This window comes from Stylophora pistillata, chromosome 5, assembly GCF_964205215.1.
Source record: "Stylophora pistillata chromosome 5, jaStyPist1.2, whole genome shotgun sequence".
NCBI lineage: Eukaryota > Metazoa > Cnidaria > Anthozoa > Scleractinia > Pocilloporidae > Stylophora > Stylophora pistillata.
The window spans coordinates 21,620,800-21,638,262 of NC_142523.1; positions in this window are offsets into that span (position 1 = coordinate 21,620,800).

The window sequence follows — 17,463 nt, forward strand, 5'->3', positions numbered from 1 at the left end:
TATACGTTTTTGCTCAAACAAACCAAAGCCAACGGGTACGAAAATATGAAAATCATATATTCAAACTGCGGTTAAAGAGACACATATGGGAACGATCTTCGCAGTAAGGAGTACAACTTAAGCAGTAGTGAAAATAAGACCTGAAAATAATTCAGGCCTGAACGAGTTTGGAAACCATGACCTATGCGATATCGATAGCCTCGCTATAGTCGACATATGGTTCTAAATCTTAGAGCATAATGTACAATCAAGACTTACAGAGTTTAGTTATCCCTGTTTCATCGTAAGCTTTTCATCTAGTTACATTTCAAATAAGTTAACAAGTAATACATTGTAAACGGATCGATAACCGGATATTCTGGCGATCTAAGGGGTAGTGTGAAGTTTATGCGTCAACGGAAGGTTTTATTGCTATAAACCTGCTCTTTAGTAAATTAACGACACCTTTTGAAAATAAGCCTTTTACATTCTTGTTTCATGTCTCTTTTGAGAAAAGCGTAAGCTATAGGATTTATTCTAGAGTTAATAACTTGCAAAGGGACTTTCTACTGAAAATCTTTACAATCTCCATTACAACGCATGTACATTCCGTAACACAATAGAAACACACTCGTGACCAGTGCCACCCACTTTAATGCTGACCTACCATGAGTTTTAACTTTAGCGACCCTTTGATTAAACTGCAGTTGTTTTGCTAGGGTGCGATCTCTAGAGTTCTGCTTGTAAACAACGAGAAACATAGATACAAGGAAAAATATCAAGATTACGCACGAGATTGCCTCGTAAAGCAGAAACAAATAGCCTTCGATTCGATCTATTGAATTGAAATTCATCAACGATGTAGTCAGAGTAAAAAGAAAAGGAATTCCCCAAGATTTAAGAACCATTTGAAAAACTCGGTGGCGCTTCGTAAAAGTTATGTATTTTAAAGGTTTCACGACGGCGACATATCGTTCCAATATCAAACTCCACAAGTTTGTTCCAGATGCGTAAAGTATGAACGGCTATGCGTACATCGTAAAGTGGAGATCATCATCGGAGATGTGCTCTTTTACCATGGCGTAAAGAAAACTCGAAGGAGCAGCAATCATCCCGACACAAAAGTCAGCCACTGCTAACGACACAATGAATATGTTGGTTTTGATGCGTAACTGACGTTTATTGCAGACAAGGAAGATGACAAATCCATTTCCAACCATCGCGAGGATGCAAAGGAACCAGCCGAGAACCCAAAACCACGTTTCCATTAAAAATATATTTTGGATAACTTTATGGGACTTTTTCCGATTGCTTTCTTCGTTAGGGCGAGGAGAGTTTCCGACAGTCATATGAAAAAAAATGGTGTTCGGTTTTAAAAGTTTTTATTTAATATTTTTAAACAAAACCATCTGGTTTCATCTACACTTAGCACTAAAGCCTATTAAGCTAATAGCCACTTTTTAGGCTGTCCATTTAAGACGCCAAAACTCCACGCTCTTTTCAGACGCTTTGACACACGGAGTTTGACCTCTTTTGATTAGTTTTCCATACGCATGGAACAATCAGAACAGTTGATATAAAAAACGGATGCTATTTTTTTTTTTAGTTTTATGCGTTCCATCTCAGAAATTATGGCAGGTTATTGATTTCGCCTATCATTATACACCACATGAGTGAAAAGTGCTTTCCTCGCGCGCTGATTGGCTAGTTTGGAAATAAATAGCAAGTACTATTGACTTCTGTTTAGCCGATGAGACAAAATCGCGAGTAAGAGTTTTATTTCCGATCATTTTTCTCTATATTGTATTTGTGTGGTATATACTAAAAGAGTTATTCACCTCAGCGTTGGTTAAAGCGGTGAATATTTACCATACCAGTTTGCAGCTCGGTAAATATCCTTGACAACTATTTACTTCCGCTTCGATGAATAATTGCTTAATTGCTACATAGTTTGAAGAATATTAGAATGATGAGAGTTTACCCTATTTTACAGGTGAAAATAAATTAAAAATATCTTTCATTAACATTCCATGACACCAAAATAGGATTATATAGAGTTAGCTGCTCCGAACCTACTAGATATAATTAATTCATGTATACCTCTCAAAGTCATATATGACGACTTCAGTTTTTCAAAATAGACTCCAGTTACCCATTTTCTATAGCCTTTTTTTTAATCATAGCAATGACGTCAACATCGTGAAGTCGAACCATCATGTGCAAGGGTTTGCATGGTCTTTGCGGGAAAAACAGAAGTCGACATAGGCCATATTGAGTAATTCTTGGATTCTTTCTCGGATTCTCTCGCATTTTTATTGGATTACTACCGTAATTTCAGGAGAAATTCAATGAAAATAAATCTTAGTCAAAATAGCGGAGAATTCTGTAAAAAAAAAACATCATTGCTAAAAACTACCGATGTAGTTAGCATGAAAGAATATAATTTCGTCTTCCTGTTTAAATGGATCATTTATATTGTGGGTTTTTATCATGTAAATTACGGTGCTAGTATGCCGTGATCATTGGGAGCCTTAACCCAATTACGACATCGTCGGCAAAGGAGACGTGACAATAATAATGACAAACAAAATATTTAATGCGCAGGAAAAATGCCCATCACGTGCGTTTGGAAACGTTTCACCTTTCTCGGCCATCCTCTATAAAACAACGACCTGTAATCTTTAAAGGTAGCGTGGTCTGAGAAGAGAAACCTGGACGGCGAATTTTTCAAGTCATTACAATTTGGAACCCAATCTGTTCACATAGGATGTAATTAAGTCGAGGGGTTGGCGCTAATAAACACACTAATTCATCAGAAACTTGGTTTATTCGTATAGAGTACTTCTTCCGCGTCTACATACTTTCAAAACGAGGGGGGTGGGGTGGGGGGATCAAGGGGGGCTGAAAGAATTTAAGAAAGTTATGTAAACCAGAGACGCAGTTGAGAGAGTTTTAATAAATTTCCAACTTCTCGAGTGTTTAGATGAGATCAACTAGAGCATATAAACGTGAAACAGTTCTCTATTTCTTTTAAAAAATATATCTCTCTAATAACATGACAAAAGAAGGAAATAATGGCTGTTTATTAACTTTTTGATTGAAAAAGATTTTCTTAACACCTCCATTGGACGATAGTATTTTATGTACGTATGCCAATCAAAATTTGCGTTAAAAAAAAATCAAAGTCAAGTTGAAGTAGTAGTTCGACTGAAAGCCCAGCCAACTTGCTTGACATCCTTAGTTGTTTTGCTAGAAGAATATGGCTGTAGGTGGATATTGAACCCGGGTTGGCGTGACCTGTTAGCTCGGAGATTGTCTTTTCTGAGCCGTGTTCACAAGGTTTTCTCGCTTTCGCGTTGTCGCGAGCGAAAGAGGTGTTTCATGCCTCTCCAAGAATTTATAGTTCAGTTCAAAACAAGGGAGGACCTCAGGCTCACTTTGAGAAACGCTGTTTTGATTATGGTGCTTTAAAAGGTGACAATGGTTTTAAAAACATTTTAAATTGACTCAGAAACCAAACTTTGTAACGATTTGACGATATTTGTTATGGTTACGTAGTGGCGAAACAATTTCACTTTGCCTCGTTTTCAAATCGCTGTTCCAAGCTAAATACCTCGCTTCGTTAACCAATCAGAATGCGACGAGGGGCTAACGCTCAAAACGTCAGCTTTTATAACCGTAACGGTGGCCAATTTACCATTTCAACTTTGTTGATACATTCAACTTATTTCGTTACCCCCACCGACGCAGCCCAAAACAGTTTCTTTAGAAACTATCAGCCTTTATTCAATCAGAATGCGAGATTGTATTCAATGATGCGATTCTAAACTTAAAGGGTTTGATCCAGATGCGTGACTCAGCACAAGTTATCCTGCTTTAACAAGTGGGTCCATTCGGTTGCAAGATTGCAGAGAAAAACGAGAAGGAACGACTTTCTTCCCATGAAAAAAAAAGCCACTTGGAGAAACGATAAGTGGAAAGAAAAGGAATACCCCAAGATGTAAGAACCATTGAGATGGCACGGTTGCCGGCGCTTCATTAAAGTGAAGTATTGCAAAGGCTTCACCACAGCGATATAGCATTCCAAGACTAAACTTACTATCCCAACACAAACCATCCCAAAATAAAAAATCAGCCACTGCTAAAGACACGATAAATGTGTTGGTTTTATTGCGAAACTGACGTTTACTGCAAACGGAGAAGATAGCAAATCCAATTCCAACCGTATAAAACTTTTCTGAAAGCGTTTCCGGTTAAAAATTTCCTGGACATTGGTCAAATAAATCACAAAGTGTTCCTACTTTTGAGGTAATTTACAGTTAGTCTAGCGTACATCATCGATGTCCAAAATTTCTATTAAAAGTTTCGATGTAATGAAAAATGTTCGGAAACATTATATCATTGATATTTACTGAACAATACCAAATAAAAATTACCCATATTGAAGAGAAATGTGACGCTATCAAAGTCATATTTTAGTTTTGTGACGTCCCCGAATATGGAACTCATGAAGAAGTTTTAAAATGTGCCCCCAAACCACCTTTATTTGGGCAAAAACATAATATTCTGAAACACTAAAGAAACCAGACAGTAGAATTTAAAAACTGTTGAAGACACACAGGAAATTGGGGCAGATAATGATACGCTTTAACTGTTTTATTAAGAGCCACTGACCGTAAATATTGAGAATCTGCCGACAGTTGCAAAATTTTGGAACTCATTTTATTTTCTCTAAAGAATCCATTTAATGAACCTTTTCGAAAATCATATCAAAAGTTCTATCGCGTTTTTTTTCCCCGAAAAATCGAAAAGCTCAAAATGCACTGAAATGACCGTTGTCCCTCCGTAAAGCAAAGAAAAATTATGCAACTTCGGCAACCACGTACGCTACAACGCTATACAATACCGATTTTAAATCTCGTGTACTAGCAGATGGTCCTTTTATCTCTTGGAAAATATTAATTTCTTGATATGTTGTTATTGCTAAGTCTGAATTGTGACACTTTGAAACAAAGTACTTCGCGTCCTTTTCGGAGAGGTAAAATAAAGGTAAACTTCAGGGGCCTATGAAGAGGTCCGCCATATATACTTACAAATCATAATATACGTTATCTTAAAGCATTGTTCTTGTATTATAATTCCTCCAATTCTCTACCTTGGCCTGCCATAAGCGGCACGTCCAGGTTTAAAAGAGTGAAGACTAAAATGACAAAAAAAGTAATGCGATCCGTCGAACGGTAGTCACCCAAGAGGTCATGTATTTGGTACATTCCTGGCCAAGCTGAAAGATTGGCCATGACCTCTTGCGTGACAGCCTTTCAACGGATTGCATTACATTTTTTGTGATTTTTAGCTCGAACTCTTTGAAAGCTGGACGCACCGCCTATGGCGGGCCAAGCAAAAAAAAAAAAAACAAAAAAAAAAAAAATGAGGAATTACACTATAGGGAAAAAGCTTTGAGATGATGTATATTTTGGTTTGTGGTCACTCAGATTAAAACTCAGAGCACGTCAGTAGTAAAATGGGTAGCTTTGGTAACGTGTGTGTTTCTAACGTGTTACGGAATAGTCATGCGGTGTAGTTTGTTAGTTTTAACAGGTCAGCCGCGCAACGATTTTCACTATAAAGGACCTCTACTAGCGTTCAACTCTGGAATAAACTCTATAGCTTACGGTCTCTTTAAACGAGACATAATACAAGAATGTAAAAGGCTTCCTTTTAGAAGAGCAGTTACTGAGCAAATAAGACTTCAGTTGATGCATAAACTTCACAATTTCATCAGATCTGGAAAAAAAAACGGTTGTAGATCCGACTGTAGTACAGTTTAAAACTCTTATAATAATTGACATAGATAAACAGCTTCCAATGCAACAGAGATAACCAACAGTGTAAAAATGTAGTCTTGATATTCCATGAATTTCTGAGATTAAAAGAACAAAAAAATAATAATAATATAATATTTATATTGCGCAAATTAACATGTGAATATGATCAAATGCGCATCACAACACTTTTCGGGGGACTTTGGCCAGACTGCATCAGCAGTTTACAAATGATCGAAGGAAACTTATTTGAAGATGCCCCCCTTCCCCCAATTCCCAGTAAACAGGCAAGACCACATTCCAGTAACCTCGTGAGTGGGTTCTTTAACGTCCCCCTGCCTAACCAAATCAACTAATTAATAGATGCAGTAAACGGGACTTACAGTTTATTCGTCCTTATCCGACAAGACTAGAATGTCTATCCATTTCTTATTAAAGAAAGGTAGCGCATTCTCCTCAGTTATTTTAAGACCTTGGGTGTTGGTCTGGCCGGGGCTCGAACCATCGACCTGGAGCTCCCGCACAACAGCCCAGCGGTCTAACCAAATGAGCTAACCGTAGGGACCATGTAGGGAAAAAGCGAGGCTCAAGTCTGCTGGAGTAGATCTTTTCCTTGAAAAATTAAAGCTGAATGGGACTTTAGTTGAATTATCTGGTTCTTAAAACCATGATTTTGCTTTGCATATGATAAAAGTGTAAATGCGTGGCGTGTCATATTCCTCCTCAATTGATCTGCCACTAAAAGCATATAAAAACACGCTTAGTCCACCTTCACGTCCATTCAATATTTCAGAACCTCAAATTCTTGTTGATAAATAACATCGAACAGAACTTTGAAATGGTAAATGTTAGAAATTAAGCTAAGAGGTGAATTATTAGACTTTTCGTTTGCGGTAGTTGATTTTTCAACTTTGCCATGAGCCGCGTTTTACAGAGAAGCTTCCCATTATGGTTAATGCCCAAAAAAAGCTAAAGGCCTTTTCGCTTCCATTGGACAATTCCTATTCGGTAGAGTATATGACTACGATATGATATTAACTGCCAAGCTTTTCTCATTCCATAAATTATTTTACAAGTATAAACGTCTTGTAAATTATGGGAAGACGCGCTTTCAAGTATTCGCGACAGCTTTCTAGGCTCTGCTAATAAATTGGGCAGAAAGTTTTTCTAAGAAGTGTCGCACTCGTCAAGGAAAAGATGATAATATAGGTAAGGTTTCACATGTTGTTTCACATGATGCTCCAGTTCAAACAGGGACATGAGTAAATCTTTGTTTTGGTAGAATAGAAGACAACGATATGATATTGCCAAGCTTTTTTTCATTTCATAAATCATTTGATAAGTATAAAAGTCTTATACAATTAATATATGAAGTTCATATATTTTTAACTGCGGTATTAGATACGTATGATGCACGATCCTCGCAGTAGGGAGCGCTATTTATGCAATAGCGAAAATCAGACCTGAAAAAAATCAGGCCTGTACGGGATTCGAGCCACTGACCTCTGCGATACTAGTGCAGTGCTCTACCAATTGAGCTAACAAGCCAACTGAGAGCAGGCCGTTAAGTTGATTCGTAATAAACCCGTGATGATAAATCAGATACAATATAAAAGTCTTGTAAGTAATTGGAAGGCAAGTGCTTTCAAGCTTTCGTGTCAACTTTCTAAGCTGTGCTAATAAGTTGGGCAGAAAGACAGTTTTTTCCAAGAAAAGTGTCGCACTCGTTAATGAAAAGATGGAAAAATGGTATAATATAGATAAGGTTCTAAATGTTGTTTCACACGATGCTTCATTGAAACAGGGACATGAATAAATCAATATCTTCATTCTATGACTCACACCTGCTGTATTACCTACAAAAAAAAAAAAAAAAGAAAGAAAAAAAAAAACAAAACATCGTACCAGGGAAATTGTTCTTTAAAATAATTCTTTGTCTGGTTAGAATGAGAATTAATTATTAGATATGGCCCGTATTAAATTATTTTCCCCTACAGTGTTCTTGACACTATAATACCTTTGAAATAAAAGGCAATTTTTTGGATCCGCGTTTCATTTTGATCAATGGCTTTATTTGCTTTGAGTCTGCTGTATAACTGTCATTCAATACGTTTGGTCCTATTTCACACCTCTACAACTTCCATTATCAGTGTCAGATCTAGGGGGGATGCCCAGCGGGGGCAGGGGGGCGCCTCCTTCCTTTGTTTGGTCACTGAAGGAAGGCCAGCAGGTCTACACACAAAAAAAAAAACTGCCGCAACCCCCCCCCCCCCTCCCCTTTAGCTGAAGGTCTTGATCCGCCACTGATTATTACTGAAATGAGAAGGAATTTCCACAAATTCACTGTTAGGTTACCTTGAAAAAAATTTTCATTTGAGTTAGCGTGACAAGCTAATAAAAAGTAGAGCATTTTTTAAGGAGAAGATGATTACGAAGAATGTATTTATATGCTAAAATGTATATTTCCAGAACTCTCCGTGAGGTTATCATCTCGGCTGTTTCATGATGCAGAATCGTAGGGTATCAGTTAGTCGAGTAGAATCTTAATCATTGGTAAAACCAATAATAAAAGGAATATCTAATTTATTTAGAAGTACTGAAGTAACAGCTAACCCTTGACGATTTGACTACTAGGGCCCTTTTGGGTAAGCACTGACTGACAAATAATTTTTCACTTGCCGTTTTCAGAAATATGGGTGGAAATACCGGGCAACTTTTTATTGATCCACATCTTCTTACACTGGTTTTCGATAGTGATATTGTCAAGAGAGTACTTCGCTGTAATTTATTTTGGGAAAAGTAAAACATCTTAGATGACGAAGTAAAAAACGTTTCGGTTTTGCTATCAAATTCTGATTGGTCCACGTAGTTCACTGGCCAAGGTGGGTTCTCGGTACCTGTTACCTGATGAAAGGTTATCTGAAACAGTCTACAAATTCATATGAGAGCAATCGTGAAATGGTGGCTTTCACACTTTTTTGTGTACCTCTTGACTTGAAAAAATACTGCTTAAGGATACGGTAGACCTCCGCCAGTCTACTTCGCAAAAAAGAAGAAAAACAAAAAAAGAAATTAACGCACTGTTTATTTCGATTTTGCCTGATCTTATTGTAAACCGAATGGGTCGCGGCAATCCAAACTGGACGATGCTCCTTTAAGCGAATTATAATCGGATATCGAATCTGACCACACAACGCCTTTAATATTGTACAGCGCTTTACAATATTTTAATATTAAAAGCGCTATATTAAATATAATAAGTTATTATAAGAATCTGACCGCACAACTTCAATTCTGAGGGGTGGGACTTCTAAACCGTGCGAGGGTTTTTTCGATATTCTAATTGCTTGCTTTGCAATGTTTCTGTACGAGTTTGCTGATCAAAATTTTTACCGGTACACATTACGTGGGAGGCCATTGTGGGAGGTCTATTTAGAAAGCAGAATTCACCCACACGGTTTTTTAGCTAGGTTGGTATCTTGGGAGTCTCCAGAAGGCCTAAGTGTAGTCACTGTCCTAAATGTAATAAAGTCCTAAATGTAATAGGATTTTGTCCTGAATGTGGTGAAGACCTAAATGTAATAAGCCTCCAATGCTTACATCCCTGCCCGTGCCTTATTGTTATAACTGATATTGAGACGTTAAAGTAACTGCTGTCGCACCAAAGATTGCTGGATAAGTAATTCGAGAAGCATTGGCTGGAAACCCTGATGTGTGATTGGCATCGAATTCACAGATGTCATAACTCATAACAATGAGTACGCTGACCAGTACTCAACCTATATCACGGGCTCAGACTCTTAAATGCAATAGATTTTGGACAAATGTAATGACATTATACTTGTGTGACCAGTGATAGAGTTAACAGGGCATTAGCTAACTCACAAAACTTGGATAGGGACCTCCGCTGACAGATTGCAGACTCGAGTTAAGAGTCTATGTTTTTCCTTGCCTGAATAAACCATATTAGGGTCTTATTAAACAAATAATAATAATCAATAAATACGTAAATTGAAGCTCCTCCTAAGGGGCTTTTCAGTTACAATGAGGACTAACTAAGTACTTAAAAATCCCCACTGACAGGAGGCAGACTAGTTGGCTGTTTACAGAGCGCAGCCAAGGAGTACGTTGAACTAGGGGCAACCAAGAACAAATTCAGTGAATGGCAGGATGAAGGACTTGAACCCGGGACACCAGATTATAAGTCCAGCACCCTAACCACTCGGCCACGCCGCCTCCTCCTCCTTGTATATTTTGTTTTTCCCCAATTCGGATCTCTTGACGGTACTCTACTGAGTTATTTCTTTCAAATTTGACATTCGACACTGCAAAACCTAAAGCAAAGTAATCCCATTGACGGCAGAGAGAAGGAACGCCTTCTACATTTGGGAAGCAGTTGTTGGTACCGTAGTACCGTGTTTATTTATCTCAAACGAATGCCGAAAACTCAAGCTCATACATTGGCCGCACGGCCTCGGTCAATGAAAGTGAAAGTGAAAGGTTTTCTGAAAATAACAAACAAAGAAGGCATCAAACTCCAAATACCTGCCTGAACGACAAAAAAAACAAATATTAATTCACCGAACCGTTCGCTTAAGCCAACGAAAGACACAATAACGCCCTTTTTAAAACTCTCTTCAATGGATAAAAAACTAAACAAAGCATTCGCAAACCCGAGCACATGGCGATTTCAGCCAAAAGTAATGTGACCGGCAAAACCTCGGACTCCCAAGGGAGTCGTGAGTGACAGCAGACATTTTGAACAAATTGCATCTAGGACTAATAGAAGGACCAAATGTGATTGCATTTAGGACTCTATTACATTTAGGAAAGTTATTACATTCAGGCCTTCTTAAATAACTGTTCAAGCGAAATGTTTCCCTTCCACAACGACATCAGAATTGGCCTGGTATCGTGCGCCATTTTGGAAATTCGAGTTCAGTTGTGCACTCGAAGCGTAGTTTGATTTCCCCACCACTGTTTAGGAGTTATTAAGTTTGAATTGTGTTCATTAAGGTTCAATTTAAAAGTGGAGCTCCAAAAATGTTAAACCATATGAGAAGCATATTTTAAATTGTAGAAAAAAAGAGACAAAACACACAGCAGTAACAATCTAAACTAGTTTTAAAGCGATCTTCGTCCCTGATACTGATTCGACAATTAAATAAAAAGCATATATATCCACTTGAAACGAAATAACTTTTTTTTTTAATTATACGTACCTTTGCATTATGTTTTCGCGTCATCAAGTTCGAGCAAGAAGGGTTCCCTCCCTTTTTAGACCCTTTTTTCACCGCCAAATTTTACTACAAACGAGTCATGTTTCTTTATCGTAAAGGTCGTTTAGCATATTAGCTTTTCATGAGAACTGAGACTTAACTAGATTGATGATCCGAGATCAAAATGCGAGACTAAAGGAAAAAAATGGATTCTTGAAACTGGACGTGAAGACACCATGTTCCATAAGGAGGTCATGAAAACAACATTTCCTCCAGCGCAGCCCACGTAAGCTAATATTTCATACATTTCAAATCATCTTCCCCATTTTAGGATAATTATCACATTTGCAGTCAGTAAGTATTTTATCTTTTTTAAGTTACTTTTTGTCTCGCTTCCTTTTTTCAGCTTTTGGACCTCGCAGATCCATAGGTAGGGCCGCCTGCTGTTTTGTAGGCCATGCGGTGAAGGCCGAAACTGAATTGGGACATGTATGATAACTGTGCCACCTTATACTGACGGAATAGTCTGGATTTAATAATCTCAAATTGTGGTAAAACAAACAAGTAGTTAAAAACCAAGACATTTTGTAACATTTAAATTGCCCTATGTCGCACTGGTACTAATTTGTTACTCCTTTGTTTCGGTATCCTTGAGCTTGTCGAGGAAATGGTTGTTCACTTCTTTGAATTTCGTCGATTTTATCATCTTAGACATGTTGTCTTCAATTTCCTTTACTTCGTCGATCGGAGGGGAATTCTTGGTGGACTTATATTTTAGGCCGAATGTGTCTTTCGAGGGGTTGGCCTTGCCGGGGTTGAGAAAGAAGTAAGCTTTCCATCGCATTCTACGTACAGCGGATCGTTTTAATTATGACCTTTCTCAAGTTGAGTGGAGTAGCGCTCTCTCTAATCCAACTAATGACATGGACAAGATGTTCTCCTCTTTTTACCGTGAACGAGTTCAACAGAATTGTAAATAAACATGCACCTATAAGGAAACTGTCACGCCGCAAGGCGAAACAATGTTGTAAACCTTGGATAACTAAAGGAATAAAAACGTCAATTTAGATTAAAAACAAGCTATACTTACCTAGTAATGACACTAAATATAAATTTTATAGAAATAAAATCTGCAGTCTAACACGAATTAACAAAAGCAATATTTCTATGAATATATCCAGGCCAACATAAATAATATGAAGAAATCTTGGATAGGAAGAAACAATATATTGAATCGTAAAACCAAGGAAAATAAATCAATTAGTGCACTGAAGGACTTCAAAAACAATAACGAGGTCTCCCGTAATTCGCAACGGTGGGACAAAAATTAGCAAATCAATTACGTCCCACTCCATAATGTTTTACTGATTTCTTAGGGAAATGCAAATCACCCGACGTCTTATCCTTATTTTGTCAAGCTATCACTCCGGTCGAAATTCGCCTGGAAATATTATCTATTCCCAACAATGAGTCACACAGCCTCTACTCCTGCCCTACACGGATATCAAAGTGTACAAGTTACGTCCTAAGTCGTGTCTTAGCAGAAATCTTTAATCTGTCTATATCACTTGCAACTTATCCAGCAAAACTTAAGATGTCAAAAATCATACACATATTTAAGGCAGATGATGAGACTGAACCAAACAATTACAGGCCAATATCTTTGCTGTCTAATTTTAACAAAATTTTTGAAAAATCTATGTACAAAAGAATGAAAGGTTTTAAAAATGAAGAAGACATACTTATCGCTGTCAATACGGATTCCGTAAGGAGCATTCAACCCAACATGCAATTATTGACATAGTTAATACCATTCAGAGCAATATGGATAACCGTCTATTTTCGTGTGTTGTTTTTATAGACCTAAGAAAGCTTTCGCTACAGTAGATCATGCCGTTTTACCTGATAAAATCAGCCATTATGGTTCTCGCGGAATAATAAACAATTGGTTCTTATCTTACTTGCAAGACCGGACACAAGCAACACTAGTTGGTTCACATATCTCTAAAAAACCCTTAACGACTTGCATTGTGGTGTACCACAAGGCTCCGTATTAGGTCCATTGTTGTTTTCATTGTATATCAATGATATTTGTAACTGTTCAAAAGAGCTTAATTTCTATCTTTTTGCTGATGACACTAATATTTTATATGCGGACAGAAACCTTAAATCATTAGAACAAACAGTGAATACGGAGCTACCTAAATCGTATGTTTGGCTAACATCAAACAAATTAAACCTAACATACAAAAAAATCAAATTTCCTCATATTTCGTCCATATCAAAAAAGACTACCTTTCAACCTGAAATATGCATATTTGACAATGAGAAAAATATGAACTTTCCCTTCGTTAAGTATCTAGGGATATTAATTGACTCTATATTGAGGATATCACTCTGAAAATTAGTAAAACTTTAGGTCTTTTCGCAAAATTAAGACACTGTATCTCTCAATACCGTACTAAATATTTATCAGTCTTTAATCTCTCCTTAAATTACTTACAGATTATCTGTCTGGCCGGGGCCAGGCCTGTAAGTCTTACCTAAATAATATCTTAACCTTACAAGAACGTGCATTACTTTTCATGTACTTCGCAAACAAAAATGAATAGACCACTCCACTGTTTATTAATGCTAAGATTTTGCCTCTGAACTTTTTGTACTACAAAACTTTATCTGAGTTGATGCACGACGTCAACACTCCTTCTACCCCAATTAATATACGTAATTTATTTACGAAAACGTCTGGTATCCATTCTTATAACACACACTCGTCTACTTCAGATAACTTTTACATAAAAGCTTCAAGACTTAAAATACTAAAAAAACGGCTTTTCGAGGATTGGTGCTAAACTATGGACTGAGATACCTAATTCTCTGAGAAGGCTAACAAGGAAACCCTTCAAAGTCAGAGTTAAAAAAAAAACTACTAAGTGTAGTCGAAGATGAAGACTCTTTTATTGAGGTTTGCAAAATCATCTCTAAGCTAAATTAAAATGTCCGCAGTAGTAGTAGGGGGAAGGGAGGAGAGAGAGACGAACAAACAAGCGAAATATTATCTATGAAATCACATTCTTTTCCTAATTTTCTTTTTATTCTATTAATATCAATAGTAATAAGCTAATGATGGACTGCAGCTATTGATGGACTGGCCCGCCTAGACTAGCATAGCTATATGCGGGCTAGTCTGACTTTAAATGTATAAGTTTATGTAAGAACAACAATGATAAAATATGATGAAATGATGAAAACTGCTAGGTTTTTTCCACAAGTCGTTGTAAACAGTCATTCTTTGATGGTAAAAGAATATTATTTGTGGAGTAGTCAATATTGAACTTTTCCATTACAGATCATTGTAGAGTGTTCGACAAGTGTTAACTTGAGGCAAATTAGGAAGTCTGCGTTTCGATTCTTCCGTGTTACAGTGCTCGATGCATAAAAGTAGAGAGCGATTTATTTTGAGTTAGGAAAATACTAAGATTACACTTTCGATACTACAGCCTGTCTCGTGATTACTCACTTATCAGGAGATTTGATGGATAAGAATATTCGTAACCATCGTTTATACACTATACAAATTTGCATAAAGGGCGTGGCGGTGAATTTAAATGCTTTGTTCAGCTGTTACGCAGCAACGCTTTGTTTCTATGGTGGCATGAGGACACAAGTTCATTACGTTTATCATTTTATTGTCATCTATTTTCACGTGTGTTGTTAAGGCTTTTCTCAGGGCCGAGAATATTTGTACAACACTGCAGTTTATATGATAAGAAAATGTATGTCTCCTAACTCTGCTATATTGTTAATTTTTCACTAAAATCGTAAATCATTGAGGAATAGCAGGGTACCCCGGAGGGGTCACAACTTAAGGGGGACAGGCTCATAGCGTCAGCAATTCATTAAGTAATAATCAGAAGTCTATCTAGGCTGTTCTATTCGAAAAAGTCACGATTTTTGGTGTAAAAGTATCCTATGACCAGTATAAGACAGGGCATGTTTCGCGAGTTCGGTGTATTTGTCTTCAGACCTGACACTTTCGGGAGATTTGACCTTCCTCTTCCCTTCCTCTTCCCTTCCTATCCCTATTTTCGTTTATTGGTTTATGTTTTATGGACCCTGCCTTTTATGTTGTGCCCTCACCTTTGTTAGAGCTTAACTAATTTAAAATCTTTAATGATTGATTATGCAAGCTTCAGTAAGTTTTAGACAACAAATCGGCCATCTGGCGTGGCCAAAATTAATCCCGACATGAACTTGTGTGGTTCAGTTCTATTTACTATAGCCTCTATTTACTATAGCGCTCTTGCAAACAAAGCTCGACTGTTGTCCTAGAAATCGATCAAAATATCAACATACGTATGAATTAATACTTCGATCCATTTCCAACAAGGGAAGGAGATATAACCATACTTTTTGCAATCGAACTTTGTTTTGAATTATAGGGTCACAAAACTTTTAATTTAAGTTGGAATAAAAATCAATCGAGTTCAAAAAGAAGATACCGTAAAACCATGGTGACCAATTCTACTAAAGAGTGATCTGTTTTTTAAGGTGCGATACCTCTTTCAAGAAAAGCAACCAAAAATAATGACCATAAATTTCCCAACTCATTGAAGTGATAATGGGGGCAGAGAAGTGTTAATAAGGTGCATGGCCATATATATTGGATGACAGTTCAAGGCTCTAAGCAAAAGAAAAGCTATTGATCGAGTGAAACAAAGTAAAACGCTAAAATTAGATTTTATTCCGACTTCACCCAGTGTCCAGAGCTTTGCAAGGTGAAAATAAATAAACAACGGCCATACCGAATGATCCAATAAAGAAACAATGCTGGGAGAAAAGTTAATGAATTTAAAGCATTTACTATTTTTTAGGCGACCCTCCTAACTGCATCAGTTTTTGAAAAGATCGCACCACTGCTAAAAACCCAGGTGTCAAAAGCAAATTGTTGTCCCTTTTCCTGTTTGAATCGATGCAGTTAATTTCAGGTTTCCATAATGTGTACAGTACCAGTAATGTACATCATATTTGCATGAAAAAGTGCGACACTTTTCAAGGTAAACATTGTTTAATGATTTTAACATTCCTGACAGCACTCGCCTTTGAAAATGTCATAGACACAAGTCAATTAAGTGTTAAGCATTTCCATGAGAAGTTTTTATTGAATTGAAACGAATCGGGAATGTTGTATCATTGTCATCTGAGCCACATACCAAATGAAATTTGTCCGATGGAAGGCGAAACGCTGTTTATATCTAAGAGCCTTATTTCAACATTGGCCATCTTAAGTAACTTTTTACCAAAACCAAGTTGATGAAAAAAATGGCATGCCTTCAACAGAAGCACATGTGTTTAGGAGAGCAATGACATGTATTAATTCTGTTTTTTTTTTTTTTTTTTTTTTTTTTTTTTATCATTTGCATAGCTAGCTCATAGTTTAAGGAAAAGAAGTTTTATTTGAGACTATGACATACAATTCACCTTATATGTTCTTGCTTGAGCAACTAAAGCCTCGCTATAGTCCATATATGGTTCTAAATCTTAGAGCATAATGAAAAATCAAGACTTGCAGAGTTTAGTTATCTCCGCTTCATCAGAAGCTTTTCATCTAGCTTCATGTCAAGCAAGTTGACGAGTAATGCATTGTACACGGAATGAAAACCGGATATTCTCGGGATCAAAGGGCAGTGTGAAGTTTATGCATTATCGGACATTTTTATTGCTATAAACCTGCTCTGTAGTAAATTAAAGACACCTTTTGAAAAGGAGCCTCTTACATTCTTGCTTCATGTCTCTTTTAAGGAAAGCGTAAGCTATAGGATTTATTCCGGAGTTAATAAGTTGTAAAGGGACTTTGTATCGAAAATCTTTACAATCACCATCCAATAAAATGATTAAACTACAACGCATGTATATTCCGTAACACAATAGAAACACACTCGTGACCAGTGCCACCCATTTCAATGCTGACCTACCCCGAGTTTTAACTTTAGCGACCCTTTGATTAAACTGCAGTTGTTTTGCTAAGTTGCGATCTCTAGAGTTGTGCTTGTGAACAACAAGAAACATGGAAACAAGGCAAAATATCAAAATAACGCACGAGATTACCTCGTAAAGCAAATACAAATAGCCCTCGATTCGATCGATTGAATTGAAATTCATCAACAATGTAGTCAGGGTAAAAAGAAAAGGAATTCCCCAAGATGTAAGAACAATTTGAATAACTCGGTAGGGCTTCATAAAAGTTAGGTATTTTAAAGGTTTCACGACGGCGATATATCGCTCCAATATCAAACTCAACAAGTTTGTTCCAGATGCGTAAAGTATGAACGGCCATACGTACATCGTAAAGTGGAGATCATCATCGGAGATGTGCTCTTTTACCATTGCGTAAAGAAAACGGGAAGGAGCAGCAATCATCCCGACACAAAAATCAGCCACTG